Source organism: Macrobrachium nipponense, chromosome 37 (genome assembly GCF_015104395.2).
Source record: "Macrobrachium nipponense isolate FS-2020 chromosome 37, ASM1510439v2, whole genome shotgun sequence".
NCBI classification, from domain to species: domain Eukaryota; kingdom Metazoa; phylum Arthropoda; class Malacostraca; order Decapoda; family Palaemonidae; genus Macrobrachium; species Macrobrachium nipponense.
In genome coordinates this window covers 56,175,264-56,194,453 of record NC_061097.1, presented here as the reverse complement: position 1 = coordinate 56,194,453, position 19,190 = coordinate 56,175,264, and the positions used below count along the sequence as shown (strand labels likewise).

Below are 19,190 nucleotides of genomic sequence, written 5' to 3'. Positions count from 1 at the left end.
TTTAAAATACAAGTTATGACTCATCAGGCTATAAAAAGCATAATACAGCCTACAAATGGGATGAACGCAAGAATAGTTGTAGATGATATCATGTTATCTGAGTCCCGATGAACCTCGGATGTTGGTTTTAAAGTCCTAACATTTCTGGTCCCATGATTGCACAGTAATCTCTTAATCTTTTTACGAGGACAGGAAATATAAATAATCTCAAGTAAGAATTAAATATGTCATTTTGTGAGTAGGTACGATAGCGTAGATTTGATCATTACTTTGGGACTGTATGATTCTAACCGTGGCAATGTATCAGTACAACTAAAGAAGAAGAAGAACGCCATCTGTCAACTTATGGCTCCCTCATGAAAACAAACCTGCAAGGGAAACAGAAGCCCTTATGTATCAGCAAGAATAACAGGGTTCTCGCCAATTAAAAGTCTGCTATCGACCTCTGCAGCGCAAAGTAGGTATCTGCGTTTTTATATATGTTCAATAATCAATTATTTATTCCGTGTCATATCCAAATTGTCATTTTACCTTCATAAAAGCAATAGGTAGGGCTACCTATAGGTATAGTATTAGGTACTGTTAGTTTTTATGGGAATGATTAGATGAGCCTGGTCGTAATTAGCGTAGCGGAGGCTTCGTCGCTCCAGGAACCCCAAACCTTATCTGATGTAGAGCGCTTTCAATAATAAAAGTGAATCACGTAAAGCCATCCAAAGATAATGGTAGATAGAATTACCTATACCAAAATAATTCTACACACAAGGTTATGATCTACCTAGTAGTACCTGGCAAAGGGGAACCCCTGGTTTGTGAGCATACTACTGTGCTTTGGGAGCGAATGCAGAGCAAAGGGTTAGGGCTACTGTCTCAGCCCTTCCTGCAGTAGCCTAGGTCTTTCAGAAGGAATAGTATGACCTTACCAAACTTACCCTTACCTAACCTAACCATGGATGCCATGCTTTAGTAACTTGGCTGTGGGGCCATGACTCCCTTGAAACCCCCTCACCCTCAAGTAAAGCATGATGACGCACTCTGCATTTTACGTGTGTTTTGCTAAATATTTTTAAAGGACTTAGGTAATGTAGTCAAACCTAAGGCTGGGTATTCGCTATCAGGTTTACCTGTATCTGTCTGTCCATCGAAACTGATTTTACAACTTGTGTGTAGACGACAGTCTGTGGGCAGAGTCAGTTTACTTGCCAGAATGGATGAACTGATGGAATTACCTACCTAAAGTTCTACTGACGTACTGGTGTGTGGACTTAAGAGTAAGCAATGATTTTATGACAGTTCTCCACTAGATTTTGCCGAGGAAGGATCTCAGCTGCTCAGACCAGAATATGACTAAACTATATACAGGCCTAATTCATTTCATAGTTAGACCCTGTGGCACTATTTGTAGACCATCGAGAGCCCAAATCATTTAATGAAAAATAAAAATTAAATATTTCTGTGTGATAAATACAATTTGGTGTAGGCCTAGGCCAATATCCTGCCTTTTTATGAAAGGTGTTCCTAGTGAAAATATGCTTTGCAGTCTATTTCATAAATAACTGAACCATTCCCCAGTTCTAATTTAACCTAATTCATTTCCTAATATTGTATGAGAATAGATATCTCTTTAATTGGCAATTTTGTTCATGAAACTTACCTGACAGATATATATATGGCTGTATTCTCCGAAGTCCGACAGAATTTCAAAACTCGCGGCACACGCAGTGGGCGGCCAGGTGGTAGTACCCATTCCCGCCGCTGGGAGGCGGATATCAGGAACCATTCCCATTTTCTATTCATATTTTTTCTGTCGCCGGTCGGTAAACATCTGTTTACAGACCTCCGCCTAGGAATTTTGGATTTGACTCGTTCTAAATATCTGGATTGACTTATGGTTATTGACTCTGGATTGTTGGATTGGCATACGCGATAGTGGACTGTTTTTTTATTTTGGATTGGCTTTTCTGTGAACGTGATGTCTGGATCAAGTTCAGTGAGCTTCAGAGTGTGTGTGAAGAGTGATTGCAAGGTGAGGCTACTGAAATCATCGGTAGATCCCCACACAGTATGTATGGGGTGTAGGGGGCATGTTTGTTTGTTGGATGATCGATGCATTGAATGCAAAAGTTTGACTGATGATAGATGGAAGGTGTATGAGTCCTATCGGCGTAAGTTGGAACGCGATAGGATCAGGAGGGCTTCCTCCAAGAGCGGTTCTACGAAAGGTAAGGGAAGTAACATTTCACCTATATTAACACCAGTAGAATTTGCTTCACCTAATCCTGTGTTGTTGCCTGAGGGCCCTGATTCTGTGTCTGGAGAAGGTAATGCCCTTTCTCTGATTCTAGAGTCGTTACGCACTCTAGAGTCCAAAGTGTTGGCCCTAGAAAACGGCTCAAGTAAAGTGTGTGATCGTGCCCCTAGTGTTGTGGAGGGGGCGTCAGATCGGCCCCATAATGCCTCTAGGCCTAGACCTCTATCGGACTCCCAGGACTCAGGGAGTGGGTATGTCGAAAGCCGCAAGAGGGTTACGGGGGCTCCCCACCGATCTGGCGTCCCTTCGGCAGGACCTGTTGTTAGTTCCCAGGCTGCCAAGGAGCATGCTCAGGCTCGCATCCTTAAGGACTGTTTTTCGTCCTCCGAGGCGCCCTCCCCGCGCAAGGGGTGGAGCGCTCGGAGAGACTCGCGTCCGTTGAAAAGGACTTTTCCGAGGGAGGATGCTTCACATCCCTTCTCTTCGTTATCGTTGCGGTCTTCTCCTGCGTCGTATGGCGCGTTTCCTCCACAGAAGAGAGGTAGGACGTCGTCTGAGGACGACGCTGAGAAGCGCTTCTCTCGCGATTCGGAGAGGCAGGTTGCTGTACCTGTGAGAAGGAAGGAGGCGTCCCCTCGCCCCTCGTCTTCTCGCAGGTTCAGCCCTTCACCTCCTCTTGTTTCTTCACCAACGAAGAATATTCTTGTGTCTCTTCTTGACCAATTGTCAGCTTTAATGGCTCAGAAGACTCGCCCAGCAGCAGTCGAGCCTAAGCGTAGGAAGGACGCCAGACTGCCTGTCAAGAGGACGAGGCAGTCCCCTTCTCCGTCTCCTCGTTCGTCTCTGTGTCCGCTTGCTTCTCCTTCGGAGCTTCCTCGTTCTCGTTCTATGGGTAGGAAGTCTCGTGGACAGGACGCTTTTCTTCCCTCTCGACGTCCTGATCAGCCTGCGCGTCAGGACGCCTTTGAGGACGCTCGGCAGGACGCCTTGGAGGACGCTTTTGAGGACGCTCGGCAGGACGCTTTTGAGGACGCTCATCGGGACGTTTTGCTAGACGCTTTGCCTATTGAGAAGGCTTTCGAGAGCGCCCAGAAGGACGCTTTGAAAGCGAAAGCTAGACGCTTTAGCGGAAAGCGTAAGGACGCTCCTCTAGAGCGAGCAAGAGTAGCCTCTCTTGACGCTCAGCGCGGTCAAGACGCTCTTCGTTCTTCGAGCTCTAAGGATCGACAGGTCAGTCGCTTTGAAGAAGCTGCTACACGTAATCCTCGAAAGCCTTTGTTGAAGGCTAGACCCGTTGGGCGCACGCCCTCTCCAGAGGTGCAATCTCCTTTGCCTCTTAGGGAGGAAGGAGAGCTTAGTAGTCCGGCGGACTCAGTTGAGGAGGAACAGCCTTCGGTTTCGTCTGTGTCTGATTACAAAGTGCTGGTTCGACTGTTACGCTCTTCTTTTGGAGAGAAGTTCCAGCCTGCAGCTCCCAAGTCTCCACCCTCTCAGTTTTCGTCATCTAAGTCTTGCAAGGTTCCGGAGTTTGTGGAAATGAAAACTTCTTTGTCCACTAAGAGGGCGTTTAAGAAGTTGCAAGATTGGATGGAACGTCGGAAGGATCAGGGCAAGTCGACTTTCGCCCTTCCTCCTTCAAGACTCAGTGGGAAAGGCGGCATCTGGTATGAGACCAAAGGAGAAGTAGGAGTTAAGATCCCGTCGTCTTCCCAAGGGGACTTTGCTAGTCTGGTCGATGCTCAGAAGAGGTCCCTTTTATCGACTGCTAAGATTTCGTGGACGCCAACGGAGATTGATCATCACATGAAAGGTCTGTTAAGGACTCTTGAGGTCTTTAACTTTCTAGACTGGTACTTGGGAGTCCTGGATCTTCAATCTAGGAGTCCTGACTCGTTAAGTCTGGGGGAGCTGTCCAATGTGTTATCCTGCATGGACAAGGCCGTCAGGGATGGTTCGGAAGAGTTAGTGTCTCATTTCGGCACTGCTTTTCTCAAGAAGAGAGCGCTTTTCTGCAACTTTACGGCTAGGTCTGTTTCTACAGCGCAGAAAGCGGAGCTTCTCTTTGCGCCTCTTTCGAACCATCTCTTCCCCCAGGCTATGGTAAAGGACCTGGCAGTGAGCCTACAGGAGAAGGCTACCCAGGACCTCTTGGCCCAGTCTTCAAGACGTCCCGCAGTCCCTACCACGTCGTCTTTTGGAAGACCACCTAGGAAGGTTAAACCCTTTCGTGGCGCTCCTCCCTCGAGAGCTGCTCCTCGAGGGAGAGGGCTTGCAAGAGGAAGCCTAAATCCTCTAAGTGAGAATCAAGTCCTTCAGATGCCGGTCGGAGCCAGGCTAAAGTTCTTTGCGGGGGCGTGGAGAGAGAGAGATACAGATGCGTGGTCCCTCAAGATAGTGGAACAGGGGTACAAGATCCCCTTTTTGGATTTTTGGCCCTCCTCCTCTATCCACAACTCCCAGAGATCTTTCCCCGTCATATCAAGGGGAGAAACGTCAGATTCTTTTCGATCTTTTAGATCAAATGATCAAGAAAAGAGCGGTGGAACAGGTCTTAGACCTGGGGTCACCAGGGTATTACAACAGACTTTTCCTGGTACCAAAGCAGTCGTCGGGGTGGCGTCCAGTCTTGGACGTAAGCAGGCTGAATCTTTTCATAGAAAAGAAAAAATTCAAGATGGAAACGCCTTAGTCGGTTCTAGGAGCCTTAAGACCGGGCGACTGGATGGTGTCCTTGGACCTACAGGACGCATACTTTCACGTTCCTATCCACCCTCTTTCAAGAAAGTTTCTGAGGTTTCTGTTAAAGGACAAAGTTTGGCAATTCCGAGCCCTTTGTTTCGGATTAAGCACGGCTCCGATGGTATTTACCATGCTCATGAAGAATGTAGCGAGATGGTTACATTCTGCAGGGATAAGAGTGTCCCTGTATCTCGATGATTGGCTTATCAGAGCATCGTCAGAAGAGAGGTGTCTGAAGGACCTTCACTTCACGTTAGCCTTGGCGAGGTCCCTGGGACTTCTGGTCAACCTCGAAAAGTCGCATCTGACCCCAACACAGTCCATCGTGTATCTGGGGATTCAGATGGATTCAGTGGCTTTTCGAGCGTTTCCGTCCCAGGAACGACAGCTGCAAGGCTTAGAGAGAGTTTCGGCCTTCCTGGGGAAGGAAGCTTGCTCGGCGAGGGAGTGGATGAGTCTGCTGGGGACCATTTCCTCGCTGGAAAAGTTTGTTTCCCTGGGAAGACTACACCTCAGGCCTCTCCAGTTTTTCTTGGCAGAAGAATGGAGAGTCAAAGAGGATCTGGATGCGACCTTTATGATCACCAAATCGGTGAAGAACCATCTAAGATGGTGGTTAGATCCTCGGAAGTTTCGAGAGGGGTTGTCCCTAAAGCTTCTGAGCCCCGACCTAGTGTTGTTTTCCGACGCCTCGGTGTCGGGATGGAGAGCAACACAGGAGGAAGAAGAAGTGTCAGGCGCCTGGAGGGGGGAACAGGTGTCCTGGCACATCAATGTGAAGGAACTAGCGGCAGTTTTCCTGGCGCTACAGTTCTTCCAGCAAAAGGTTGCAGAAAAAGTTGTCCAAGTCAACTCGGACAACACCACGGCCCTTGCGTACCTAAAGAATCAGGGAGGTACACACTCCCGTCCTCTATTTTACTTAGCGAGGGAGATTCTGCTTTGGGCAGATGCGAGGCGAATCAGGATCCTGACGAGATTTATCGCAGGAGTCCAGAACGTCAGAGCAGACCTTCTCAGCCGACAGGATCAGATCCTGCCGACAGGATCAGATCCTGCCGACGGAATGGACGCTGCACCAGGACGTCTGTCGAGAACTATGGAGACTTTGACGTCCTTTAGTCGACCTATTTGCGACGTCGAGGACGAAGAGGTTGCCTCTTTATTGCTCCCGTGTTGGATCCGGGAGCAGTCGCTATAGACGCTCTGCTCTGGGACTGGACGAACCTGGACCTGTATGCCTTCCCGCCATTCAAGATCATGGGGGAAGTAGTAAGGAAGTTCGCGGCATCGGAGGGACGAGGTTGACCCTGATCGCCCCGATGTGGCCCGCGAAGGAATGGTTCACGGAGGTAAGTCCTTCCTCATAGACTTTCCGAGGACGTTGCCCTGGAGGAAAGATCTACTCAGACAGCCCCACTTCGCAAGATATCACCGAAAACCTCTCCGCTCTGGGTCTGACTGCGTTCAGACTATCGAAAAGTTGGCCAGAGCGAGAGGTTTTTCTAAAGCAGCTGCGAAGGCGATCGCCAACGCAAGGAGAACTTCCTCGAGAGCTGTTTACCAGTCGAAGTGGGCTTCCTTCAGGGCATGGTGTAGAAAGGAGGGAATTTCCTCTTCCACTACCTCTGTGAGCCAGATAGCCGATTTCCTGCTATTTTTAAGGAATGTGCAGAAGCTGGCAGTCCCGACCATCAAAGGATATAAGAGTATGCTGTCAGCAGTCTTCCGACACAGAGGCCTAGACCTTACTGACAACAGAGATCTTCACGATCTCTTGAGATCGTTTGAGACTACCAAGATACCTCAGGCGAGGCCTCCTTCTTGGAACTTAGATTTAGTCCTTAGACTGTTGATGTCGAGTCCTTTTGAGCCTCTCCATGCAGCGTCTCTTAGGAACTTGACGAAGAAGGCTCTTTTCCTAACTGCTCTGGCGACGGCGAAGAGAGTTAGCGAAATTCAAGCCATTTGTAAGCGGGTGGGCTTCAAAGGTGACAATGCTGTCTGCTCTTTGAGTCCCACTTTCTTAGCAAAAAATGAAAACCCGTCTAACCCTTGGCCAAGGAGCTTTGAAATTAAGGGTATGACAAGCCTTGCGGGCCAAGAACCTGAGAGAGCCCTGTGCCCTGTCAGGGCTCTAAAGTTTTATGTTCACAAGACAAAGGAGGTACGAGGTCCCTCAGATAATCTGTGGTGTTCGGTTAAACGACCCGATATACCATTATCCAAGAATGCTTTGGCGTTCTTTCTGAGGGACGTGATTAAAGAGGCTCATTCGTCTTACCAGAAGACCGATTTGAGCCTCTTGCGAGTTAAAGCTCACGAGGTCAGAGCTGTCGCAACCTCGGTTGCCTTCCAAAGGAACATGTCGATCAAGGACATCCTTGACGCCAACCTTTTGGAGGAGCAATTCAGTATTCGCCTCACACTACTTGAGAGATGTGAGAACGATATACGAGGACTGTTGTTCTCTTGGGCCATACGTTTCTGCAGACACAGTCTTGGGGGCTGAAGGTAGCTCTCTCCCTATCCCTTAGTTAGGTTTAGGTTAGTTTTTAGTTGTTGTGTTTTTTGGTTGTGGTGAGTCTTTGGTGAAGACCTCCCATCTCTTAGCTTAGTGTTCAGGGGGTCTTGGATAGTTGGTCAGGTGGTGGTCAGTTGCTTCGTTGCCCTCATATGTATGGCTCGATGTTCTTGTCACGTTGAGGTCACTTCCCCGTTGACAGAGCATCCAGAGCGCACCAGCACTACAGGTCTCCACCTGGCTGGCAACTCTGATTAAGCACAAGCAGGCTTAAGTGACAGTAATCACAGAGTCTACTTTGCTAACAGGTGAGGAACCAAGGTGTACATCATCTACTTAATTTAAGTTTCCTACAAATCCTATTCTGTCTCTTCCCACCATCCGAAGGTGGGATTCAGCTATATATATATCTGCCAGGTAAGTTTCATGAACAAAATGTTATTGTTATAATACAATTAAGTTTGTTCATACTTACCTGGCAGATATATATAATTAAGTGCCCACCCACCTCCCATCAGGAGACAGTGGCACTGATAAAATATGAATAGAAAATGGGAATGGTTCCTGATATCCGCCTCCCAGCGGCGGGAATGGGTACTACCACCTGGCCGCCCACTGCGTGTGCCGCGAGTTTTGAAATTCTGTCGGACTTCGGAGAATACAGCTATATATATATCTGCCAGGTAAGTATGAACAAACTTAATTGTATTATAACAATAACATATTTAGACGATGCTCTGTTATGCATTTTTGCTTCTTTCCTATTTTTAAGGGAATTGCAACAGCAGCTAGTCTATATAACTCCTCCTCCTTATCTGCCAGTCGATTTTCCATAGTTGCCATATAGTGTTGTCACGACGAAGGCTAGGCATGAACTGAGGGCAATGACCTCGAGTTGACTGTCCAACTGGTATCTCTACACCTTACATGTGGACGCTAATCCATCGAAAGGTCATGGGTGAACTGACAGGTAAACCTGATTGTGAATGCCCAGTATAATCTAACCTACAGAATTATTTCATGACTTGACTGGGGTAATGCTTCCCCCTCCCCTTTATAATGAATTTTAATATTTTTGGCGATTTCTAAGATAGTGTAACTTATATTCCTTGGTCTACAGCCAGCTCATTTCTTACTTTTAAGTTTGGGAGATATACTTCTAGCCTACACATGTTTTTCTCATTTCGGTTCTTTCAGTTGACATTTTCAGTAAACTAAATACACTGGAACCTTGACATACGAATTTAATTTGTTCCGTTACCATCGTCGCATATCAAAACAGTTGTATCTCAAAGCATTTTTTTCATTTAAAATAATGTAATATGTATTAATCCATTCTAGCGCTTTGAAACCACATCAAAACACAGCTAAATTACATATAATATACACATTGTTCCGATACGTAATACAAACCCTCGGTCCTTTAACAATAGGAAGGTAACTAGCGGCAGCTGGGACGGTCGTAAGCTTCGAACAAGGGGAGAACGGTAGTTAACTGCTTGTCCCGATCGTGCGCGCGCCCGCGCGCCCGAGAGGTGAAGAATCACTTTTGCTTTCGGCCGCGGGTGTGAAGGACGTGTTCGTCATCGCTCTCTGCCCGCTTCATCGTCGTATGCTTTGTTTATATTGTGTTTTCTACTAATGGTTTGTTTGACTTGAAAATGAAACTGTAAGTACACTGTTTTCATTTTCATTACTTAATTATGAACCAACATGGAGCTATCGCCGTAGATGCGGCGATTTCCTCTCTTTTCATGAATTGAACCCTTGAATTATGTCTCGGTGCCGAGGGCGGACGCTCGCGCCGAGTCATATATTTTGGGCGAAAGTGTGTAATTGAAAATGTAAGTACTCTTTTCATTATATTTTTGCCCTGTGCGTTCCTTACCGAGAGTGTGATTGCGCTCGACACGAGCCTTTTATTTTGTATAATAGAATGCAATGAAAGTGGATTCGCAATTGCAATATTCTTTTCATTTTTCATTTATTTATTTGCATGAAATTTAATTTGGATCAATTTTCGTTCTTACCCGGGAATTGATCCTTACGATTATTTTATGTGAAAGTGAAATCGCAAGTGCAGTATTCTGTTTCTTTTCAATATATTTATTTTTTATGATAGCATCATATTATTTGGATCAAGTTTCCGTTCTTACCCGGGAATTGATCTTTTCCCCTTTAAGTTCTATGAAGTGAATCGCAAGGGCAGTATTCTGTTTCATTATCATATTACTTTTCACTGCTGTGCGGGGGTAGGGGAAGCGAAGGTCTGCCAGGAAGTTGTCGGAAAGCTCTCCCGCGACTCCCTTGGTATCCGATTCTTCGTCTTCCTTCCTGCCCCCCGCTCAGCTTCTTCGTTGTATTTTGTATTTGGGGTCTTCCTTGCGTTCGGGGTGGGGCATGCCTTCCCCCCGTGCGTGAGGGAACCCCTCTTACTAATCAATTCTATGTTACCGCAGGTGCTACATCCGTGGGAGACGACCTTGGACAGGTATGGACCACCGCGGCGGCAGGGCGTGCCTAGCATCCACGGGCTGCTGCAGCGTCTAGCGAGGTCTGGGGCGGTCTCCACTACTACCACGGCCGCTTATGCTGCTCCTCCCCCTCCTGGTCTACACTCCCCATGCTGTGTCGGTGACGCCGTCTGCCGCTACTAGGGCCGCCGCCGTACCGAGGGGGTGTTGCCGCCGCCGCCTGTTTTCTTCGTGTTACCTGCCCCAGACTTCCGCTGTTCCAGCAGCTCGCCCCTGGACCGGCCGCCAGTACCCAGGTTCCGCTGGCTGCCGATGATTCTACGAGGCGATCGCTGGCCCTGCCGTACCTGCCGCTGATGTGATTCCCGCTGTTGGCTTGGCTGTCCCTTCTGGGTCTACCGCTGCCGCTGTTCCCGAGCTGGTTGCTGTTCCTGTCGCTCCTGGTTCCTGAGCCTGTCCATGCTGGTCCTGCCCACGGTGTGTCTTCCCCAGTCCCAGGTCCTTCCGGACAGGTGCAGTCGGGCCGTGTTGCTTCGGCAATAGCCCCGGCTCCGGCCTGGATGGAGGACCTGACGACTGTCCTGCGTGAGCTGACGAGGAAGAGGAGAAGAGGAAGCTGTCATCTTCGTCTTCATCGTCTGCTGCTGCCTCTTCCCCTTCGACTTCTAAGGCCCATAAGCCGAAGAAGAAGAAGGCTGCCTCCCCCCCCTAAGAAGTCTCCTTCGGGAACTTCTAAGGGCCCGTCCCACCTCGGTGGGACGGGGGGTCCTTCTGCTGGTCCTCCTGCTCCTTCGGGAGCGGGGCCCGTCTCCCCTTCCGTAAGGAAGAGATAGACGGGGACCAGAGGAGTATCGGTTAGCTCTGGTACTTCCTCGCCTGGTGCTAGCGGCGATGCCGCTACGCCAGGTTCCGGCTCGGTCTCTCGTTCGCGGGAGATCCCGAGTGTACGCTCTCCCTCGGGAGACCGTGCAGCCAAAGTTTCGGCGCTAGAGTTCGCTCGGCGCCAAGACCACGGCACGGAGCAGAAGGCTGGCGAGAACCGCTCAGGTGACTCTCGCCAGGGCCAGCGGCCGCTCTCGCAGCGACCAGCTGTAACCGGGTTTTGTTATTCCCCCTAAGAAGACTCCTTCGGGAACTTCGAAGGGCTCGTCACATTCCGGTGTGACGGGGGGGTTCTTCTGCTGGTCCTCCTGTTCCTTCGGGAACGGGGCCCGTCTCCCCTTCTGAGAAGAAGAAGAAGACGGGGACCAAGGGTGTGCTGGCTACCGCTGGTACACCCTCGCCTGGTCTTGGCAGCTCTGCTGCTAAGCCAGGTACCGGCTCGGTTTCTCGTCCGCGAGAAGTTCCGAGTGTACGATCTCCTTCGGGTGACCGTGCAGCCAAAGTTAATACGTCTGAGTTCGCTCAGCGTCATGACCGAGGCACGGAGCAGAAGACTGTCGAGAGCCGCTCAGGTGACTCTCGCCAGGCCAGCGGCCGCTCTCGCAGCGACCAGCCGGTACCCTCGGTGGACGTGACGGTCTCTGACCGGCCACGGGTTGAGGCTGGGAAGAGGTCCCCAGGTCCCCTCGACCGACGGTACCAGCCTCGGCTGGTACCAGCGGGTTTGACGTGCCGCGAGGACGCTCACCGGTCACGGCGAAAGCGAGCTCTGCAGGTCACCTGACCGCCGCTCCCACAGGGACCGGGCGGATACGGTGACCAGCAGCAGCTCGTCTGACGCACGGGACCGGGGTCGACGTGCTCAGTCGAGCCGCTCGCCACAGGTGAGCGGCACGGCCAGGCCTGCAGATCGATCCCCACCGCGGGTTGGTGATTGGCTGCAGCCCCCCACGTACGCTGGTCCTGCCAGCGAGCGTAGCGTCAGGTCTGTCTCTCCACTACCTTCAACTTCCTCGGGCTACACGGGAAGAGCGAGGTAGCTAGGAGTGATCGTGAGAGGTGCGCCGCTCACGATCCCGTCACGACGCCGCACGTGCCACGTATGGTCTTAGGACCAACCAGGACGTACGCGCAAGTGATTGGAGGCGACCGTCAGGGGGAGAGGGGGTAGCGTCAGTTCTGTCTCTCCGATACCTTCAACTTCCTCGGCATACGCCAGGAAGAGCGAGGTATATAGGAGTGATCGTGAGAGATGCGCCGCTCACGATCCCGTCACGACGCGCACGTGCCAGGTTGGTCTTAGGACCAACCAGGACGTACGCGCAAGTGATTTGGAGGCAACCGTCAGGGATCTGTTGCTGGTCCTTCTTCTGAAGGAGGAGGGTCCTGGGAGCTGCTCTTGTTGGAGGGACTGGACGGTCCTACTCCTCAAGACGCTGTAACTTCCGAGATTCAGAGTAACTTTACCCAGGTTATTGCACTGATTCGTCAGCACAACGACCTGGGGGAAGGATCGCCGCTCCCACCAGCAGAGCCCATGTCTGCTCGAGTCGTTTTGGGGCCCGAGAGGGAACCCAAACCGACGGTGGGTTTGCCGCGATCGGAGCTTGCCGATTCTGTCTTGAACCAGAGTCTCTCGTCTCCGGACAAGAAGGCTCTCTCAGTTCTGGCCGGTCGATCAAGCTACTTCCACCTCCTCTACTGCGACAGCGGCGTTTCTACGTGTTCTTCGGACACCGTATTTAATACTCTTCGGTCCTCTGTAGAGGTTTCGACCCTCGACGAGGACTGGAATGATCGGAGGACGGTATCGGCTCTCTCCTGTCAGGTGTCGATCAGCCCCACCCAGACGACGTTCACAGTGGCGGCAGACCCTTACTACAGTGAGAGTTCAGTACCCTCCTCGGGAAAACGTTTTCTCCTGACGATACGTTTTTCCCAGACTGAGAGGCCATCGCCGCAAGGCGATGGCTGCCTCCTTTTCTTCTCCAACTGCTAGTTCCACTGGGAGGGCGAGCTAGTTATCCAATTCCTCCCCCATTCCCTCTCTCCTTACGGCTACGAGGGAAAGGGGAAGGATCCTACAGAGATTTCTCTGTAGGATCCCACGTTGGGGACTGCGCTACCAGGGGGGACCTTCGGGTCCTACCTGACGTAAGCCCCGGTCGTTGAGGAGGGATCCTGCCCCATTCTCGATTTCTACGGGAATCGAGAGGACCACCAGCCGATATCGTTTGACGAATTCGGTGGGGGGGGGGTTTCGCAGACTGCTTAGAATTCTACGGAATTTTCTAGCGCATTCAGAGTGTTAGAGTTTCTTACGATCTCCAAACACTTAGGCGAGACCACGGTCCAAAGTGAGCGAGACGAGAATCCCCGATATGTTACACGATAATCGGGAACCTCGCCTATGCTCGAATTCCTGGAATTTCTAGCATTAGGAAGAAGACTGCTGCTGAAAGAAGACTATCTCACAGTAGGCGACCAACCTGGAATAGAGAACGAACGGACGGGAATATCCAGTTTGGCTGGAACTATCGTCTTAGTATTCTGTTCACCATTGAAGCTTTCCTTCGAGGAAGACTTCTCCTTCACTCTCTTTAATAGAGAACGAAGGTGGTCGATCTCCAATCCTTATTTTGTTTTCTTGAAGGAAAGAATTTAGGATGGAGATCGTTGTTCAGAATCCTACAAATATACTACGTATATTAACCTCGCGACATGATTCTGCTAAGCAGTTGAATGGTCCGAGGGGTAGGCGCATATCCTGGTTATTCTACGGATTGCGACTTAGACGAAAAGTATTCTAATTGAACTGCAACCCGGGTTGCCTGCAACCTCCCAGGAGTTTCCAGTTTCAATTTTATATACTTATGGTGTTGTCACAACAACACCATTTAAGCTTTTATATTTACCGAAATTCGTTTCGCTTAAATATAATTGCTCGAGCATATCTTTTTATGCTCGGTGGTTCTAGCCGAACGCATTCCTTCGTGGAAAGGATTACTTGGCAACTCAGGATGACGAGTCAGCGACAGCTACTGCGTATTGAATTGCCCGAGGCATTTCAGTATCAGCTGCCGCTTTGAGATAGACGGTTGTTTATGTCTTTCTCACCTGCTTTGATTGAATAACAACCGTATCTCTGCCCAACAATCACGGACTTAAGTCTCTGATTAACGGGGATTCTCGCATACATGAATGACCATCTACTGCTGTGAAACGCTAGTATTCATCGTCTTCGGTATTGCGAGAATTTTAAACAGGAGATATCTCTTACTCTCATCTTTCTGTTTACCGCACGGTAACAAAGAATTCTGTAATAGTCTCTTGCTGCATCGTATCCGATAATGCGAATGATTTTTGCGGAATCTGAGTTTGTCCTCAAAATATCTTGTATTCGGAGGTGTACAATTGTTCATTGTTCACCCCGGATTAGCAGATGTATTGAAAGACATCGCCTACTCCCACACCTGCCAGCTCTACTTCCAAACGTTCAGCCCATGAGAAGCAGTTCTTCAAGCGGCTCTCCCCTGTGTTTCATTACTGAAGAACGCCCCGCTTTCATTGCACAACGGACAGCAATGAAATGGCGGTTAGCGTTTTCATTCATTTGTAAGCACAGGTTTTAGAATCTTGAGATTCTTTCTCTCGATTCAGTTGGAAGACGTAGGTTGCATTCTTTGCCTACCTTCGTCTTCAACGTCACATAGTGTTGTTTTCTCCTTAAGCTGAGATTCAACGTCTATGAGATTTTCTTGCCATCAGGGACCTCGGTCTTTTGAAGGCAATTGACTTTCGCCTTTTGAGCTTATGCATTAAGAGAATCATCGCCGCGCCGTCCGGCATCGGTGACTAACAATATTTTATTTGTTGGTCTCTCAGCATAACTCTTTAAAGGGCGAAGGTCACGTGACTTACCCGGATGCTTGGACAACTTGCCTCTACTGATTCCGAACCAGTCAGTCGGCAGCTGTCAGAGCGCCCGAGTCAGTTACGAACTATGCTGTGGACTTAGTTCGGTTGTTCCAGAGCAATCATTACTTCGTCTTAAATAGCTTGTCAGTATGAGTACTGTACATAACCAAGTCGAGAAGAGGGATAGGTTCATACGACTATTCCCTTCTTTTCGTCTTAGGTAACTGCATGACTTCTCTTGAGAAGTCAAGCACAAAGGGATGGGGATTGTGACGCTCGATTTCGTACCGATCTTCGTAGCGAAGACTCAGAACCCTTCGGTAACTGACGATTGGTTCGAGTCCTTCACAATACCCTCCCTAATGGACTTCACCGCCTCCGATACGAAGGCTATGCTGCTTTGTCCTGTGAAGGTGCGACGGAGCTGTCTGAAGAAACTCGACACCCAGGATGAGTGTGGACGCCTCTTCATCATTCTCTCGCGTTCCGCAAAAACTTCTCCGTGGCGCAGGTAATGAAGGCAGGCGCCTGGTCCAACCGGACCAGCATGCACTCCTTCTACCTTCAGGATATTGCCCACAGTTCCTTCGATCTTTTTCCTTGGGAACCGTGGTGGTTGCTCAACACGTTGTGTAGTTAACCCAGACCCTCGCAGGCTGAACAGCATCGAGTCCTGGTGTGACCGTAAGAATGGATGAGGAATGAGAGTGTGACTGGCTCCTCTTCCCATCTTTTTCTTCCCTCTACCTTTGGGTAGAGGGACACGGTCGTCACCCTGCTGGGTAAGGACGAGATGCAGGTGAGCTACTCAATAGAGCACCATCCTATCCCTTTCAGTAGGGATAGGAGTAAATATCCACCACTTCCTCCAACAAGGGGGAGGAAGTGGATGCCAAATTGAGACAAACCCATCATTTTATGATTGTCTCTTGCAAACAGGAACAAGTTCTTGCTTGCTGGTACGAAGAGATACGCTTGCCTCTCTCTTAGTACTTGGCCCAGAGGTCTGACCATTGATCCTGCGGTGCACACCCCGATCAATCGGACAGAGGTTTGGATCCCTCCCTTGCTCTTACGACCAGGGAGGCACTCCAGGGTTGGACGAACACCAGTCTGTTCACCAAAAAGACTCAGATTCCTCCCACCAAGAAGTGAGTCTTCCTATTGTTAAAGGACCGAGGGTTTGTATTACGTATCGGAACAAATGACAATTTGTCGAAAATTGCATTTTTCCTAACTATACAAACCTGAGGTCCTTTACATATAGTCCCACCTCATGCCACCCCTCACTCTGCAACTTTTTGCATGGGCCTAAAGCAAAAGTGATTCTTCACCTCTCGGGCGCGCGGGCGCGCGCACGATCGGACAAGCAGTTAACTACCGTTCTCCCCTTGTTCGAAGCTTACGACCGTCCCAGCTGCCGCTAGTTACCTTCCTATTGTTAAAGGACCTCAGGTTTGTATAGTTAGGAAAAATGCAATTTTCGACAAATTGTCATATTTATACACAAATAAACGAGTAATAATACACATAATGATAAAATAACATAGTAATGTGATAAATGATAATAAATGTTAATAAAATCAATAAAAAAAGAAAGGAATTTTACTTACCACAGCGAAAGATGACGTGAGGGCAGCAGGGGGAGTAGGTAGGGAGGGGTGGCAGGGAACGATTTGTTCTCTTTTTATTTACATATGTACACTAATAACTACGTAATAAACACAAATGAAATAACATTGTTAAACTAATTTTTATTTATTTTTTTTAATCAGTTCATAGTTTATAAATAATGGTGATGCCTTTGGAAGGTTGCAGCTTCTTTATAGCTTTGCTATAATTTCATGTTTCATACAATGAACTTACCTGTCAGATATATACATAGCTAAGACTCCGTCGTCCCCGACAGAAATTCAAATTTCGCGCCACTCGCTACCGGTAGGTCAGGTGATCTACCTGCCTTGCCCTGGGCGGCAGGACTAGGAACCATTCCCGTTTTCTATCATATTTTCTCTGTCGCCGGTGGTATCAACATTGTTGTTACTACCTCCTGACTGGAATTCGCTTTTCAAGACTTTATTGATCATCTTTATTGGATTTCTTGGTGACGTACTGGATCGTTGTTTTGGCATTCGCTACTGCGGACTGGATTTGGACTTGCTTTTGATTTTTCTAATAGAATGTCTGATTCAAGTGTTAGTGTGAGAGTGTGTGTGAATGTAGGCTGCAAGGTGAGGATACCGAAGGCTTCGGTTGATCCTCACACTGTATGTCGTAAATGTAGGGGGTTTGACTGTTCTTTGGCTAACACCTGTATTGAGTGTGAAAAGTTGGATGCTAATGAATGGAAGACTCTAACTTCTTACTTGAAGAAGTTAGAGAGGGATAGGATTAGACGAGCTGCACAAAAGAGTGTGAGTACAAGGCCTATTGAGCCTTTTTCTGAGTCTAACTCTCCTTTTGTTAATGTATATGATTCTCCCTATGTATCTGAATCCTCACAGGCTTTGCATTCGGATTCGGCTTCTGAAATCGCCAATCTGAAGGCTACTCTTCGTAAAATGAAGACAAAGATGGCGGCCATGCAAGGTAAGGCTAGTGATTGTGAATTACAAAGTGAAGTGAGTGTTCCCAGTGTTGAGGGGGCGTCTGACGTCCCTGCGATGCTCCCAGGCCTAGACCTCTTCCAAACTCACATACCCAGAGGAGTAGGAAAGTCGAAAGTCGTACGGAGGTTGTGGGGAATCCCAAACGGTCAGGCGTCCCTTCAGCAGGTTCTGTTTCGTTACAGTCTGCTCAGGACGCTCAAATAGAAGCGTCCTACGAGATTGTTTCTCGTCGTCCGGTTCTCCTTACCTAAACGAGGGTGGAAGGACTCGGATCTTTCTAGGCCAACTGAAAAGGCATTGGAAAGAGCGCGCGTTCGACTCGAGCCCGGAGCGCTTCTCGGAGGAAGCTCCTTCTTCTATCAAGAAGGCTAAGCTGGTTTCGACGCCTCCTAGAGCTATATTTGATGATCGCACTCCTTCGAGTTCTCCTGCTTCTTCTATTGAAGAGGACGCTGGGGTGGCTTCCAAGAGGATTTTGCTTGCAGTTCAAGAGCAGATTGCCTCTTTGGTTGGAGTTCTTTCAAGGGATCCCCCTCGCAAGAAGGACGTCTTCTTTCTCCAGCCAGACGTGAAGCGTCCGCCAGACATGGGACGTCTTCCAGGCACGAAGAGTCGTACAAAAGCAAAGTCAGGATCGATCCGAGCGAGTTGCTCGAGATCAGGATACGCTCAGGCCTGAGGCGCCAGCCAAGCGCGAGGCGCCAGTTAGGCGTGAGGATTCAGGCAAGCGCGAGGCGCCAACCAAGCGCGAGGATTCAGCCAGGCGCGTGCCAGCCGCGTGCCAGCCAGGCGCGAGGGAGTTGCGTGAGGCGCCAGACAAGCGCGAGACGTCAGCCAGGCGCGAGATGCCAGCCAGGCTACACGCTAACCAGCCAAGCGTGAGCGCCAGCCAAGCGCGAGGGAGCTGTTGCACAGCGCAGGGCACGAGAAGTCAAGCAGACGAGACTTCTTTAGACGTGAGAGAGAGTCGGTTCACTCTATGAGCCCCTCTCCTAGTAGGAGTTTGTCACCAGTAGAGAGAGAACGGGATGAAGATCCTCTCGTTTTTCAGGCCGATTCTCCACAAGGTGGAGAAGGAGATTCGGAAGAAGAGGGTGACGGGAGAGAAGGAGTCTCGAACTATAAAGTTCTGACTGGACTTCTTTTACGAGAATACGGAGATTTCTTTAACTCCTGCCGCTCCTCCTTCGCCTCGATCACTGTTTTCGAGTGCGATTGTGCCTAAGTCTTCGTCGGTCTTGAAGATGAGACCTACGATCTCTATGAAGAGAGCGCTTCAGTCCTTAGACAAATGGATGTTGTCTAAGAAGGATCTGGGCAGGACCACCTTCTGTATGCCTCCAGCCATACTTTCTGGGCAAGAGAGGTTTCTGGTACCGAACTGGGGAGAACATGGGCCTTTCTCTTCCAGCGGCAGCCGAAGCGGACTTTTCAACCTTGGTTGACTCGTCAAGGAGACACGCTTTGAATGGAGCTCGCGTGTCTTGGGCTATTTTTCGGAGACGGATCATCTCCTCAAGGGACTCTTCCATATTTTGGAAGTGTTTAATTTCCTAGACTGGTCCCTTGGGGTGATGTCTAAGAAAGCTCATGACTCGGATGGTCTTGACCCCGAAGTCATTCTCAGTATTCTTGCTTGTATTGACAAGCAGTACAAGACGGATCGGGAGAAATCCCTCCTCTTTTTCGGAGCAGTACTCCTTAAGAAGAGGAGTATTTTTAGTTCATTCCTAACCAAGGCGGTTTTCTCACAGAGCAGCCCGGTTTTCGCTCCCATGTCTGACTTCCTGTTT

At 49.2% G+C, this 19,190-nt stretch overlaps 1 protein-coding gene across 2 annotated transcripts in view; it reads left to right on the top strand.

Moving 5' to 3' along the window:
- The first annotated feature begins 227 nt into the window (after positions 1-227).
- LOC135209269 (DGAT1/2-independent enzyme synthesizing storage lipids-like) overlaps positions 228-19,190 on the top strand; it is a 152,121-nt gene continuing 133,158 nt past the window's right edge. Inside the window, exon 1 of one of the 2 annotated variants that reach the window (XM_064241977.1) lies at positions 228-457. The gene's annotated coding sequence lies outside the window, so the exon portion shown is untranslated. The remainder of the gene's footprint in view (positions 458-19,190) is intronic. The other variant, XM_064241976.1, reaches the window with a different exon arrangement.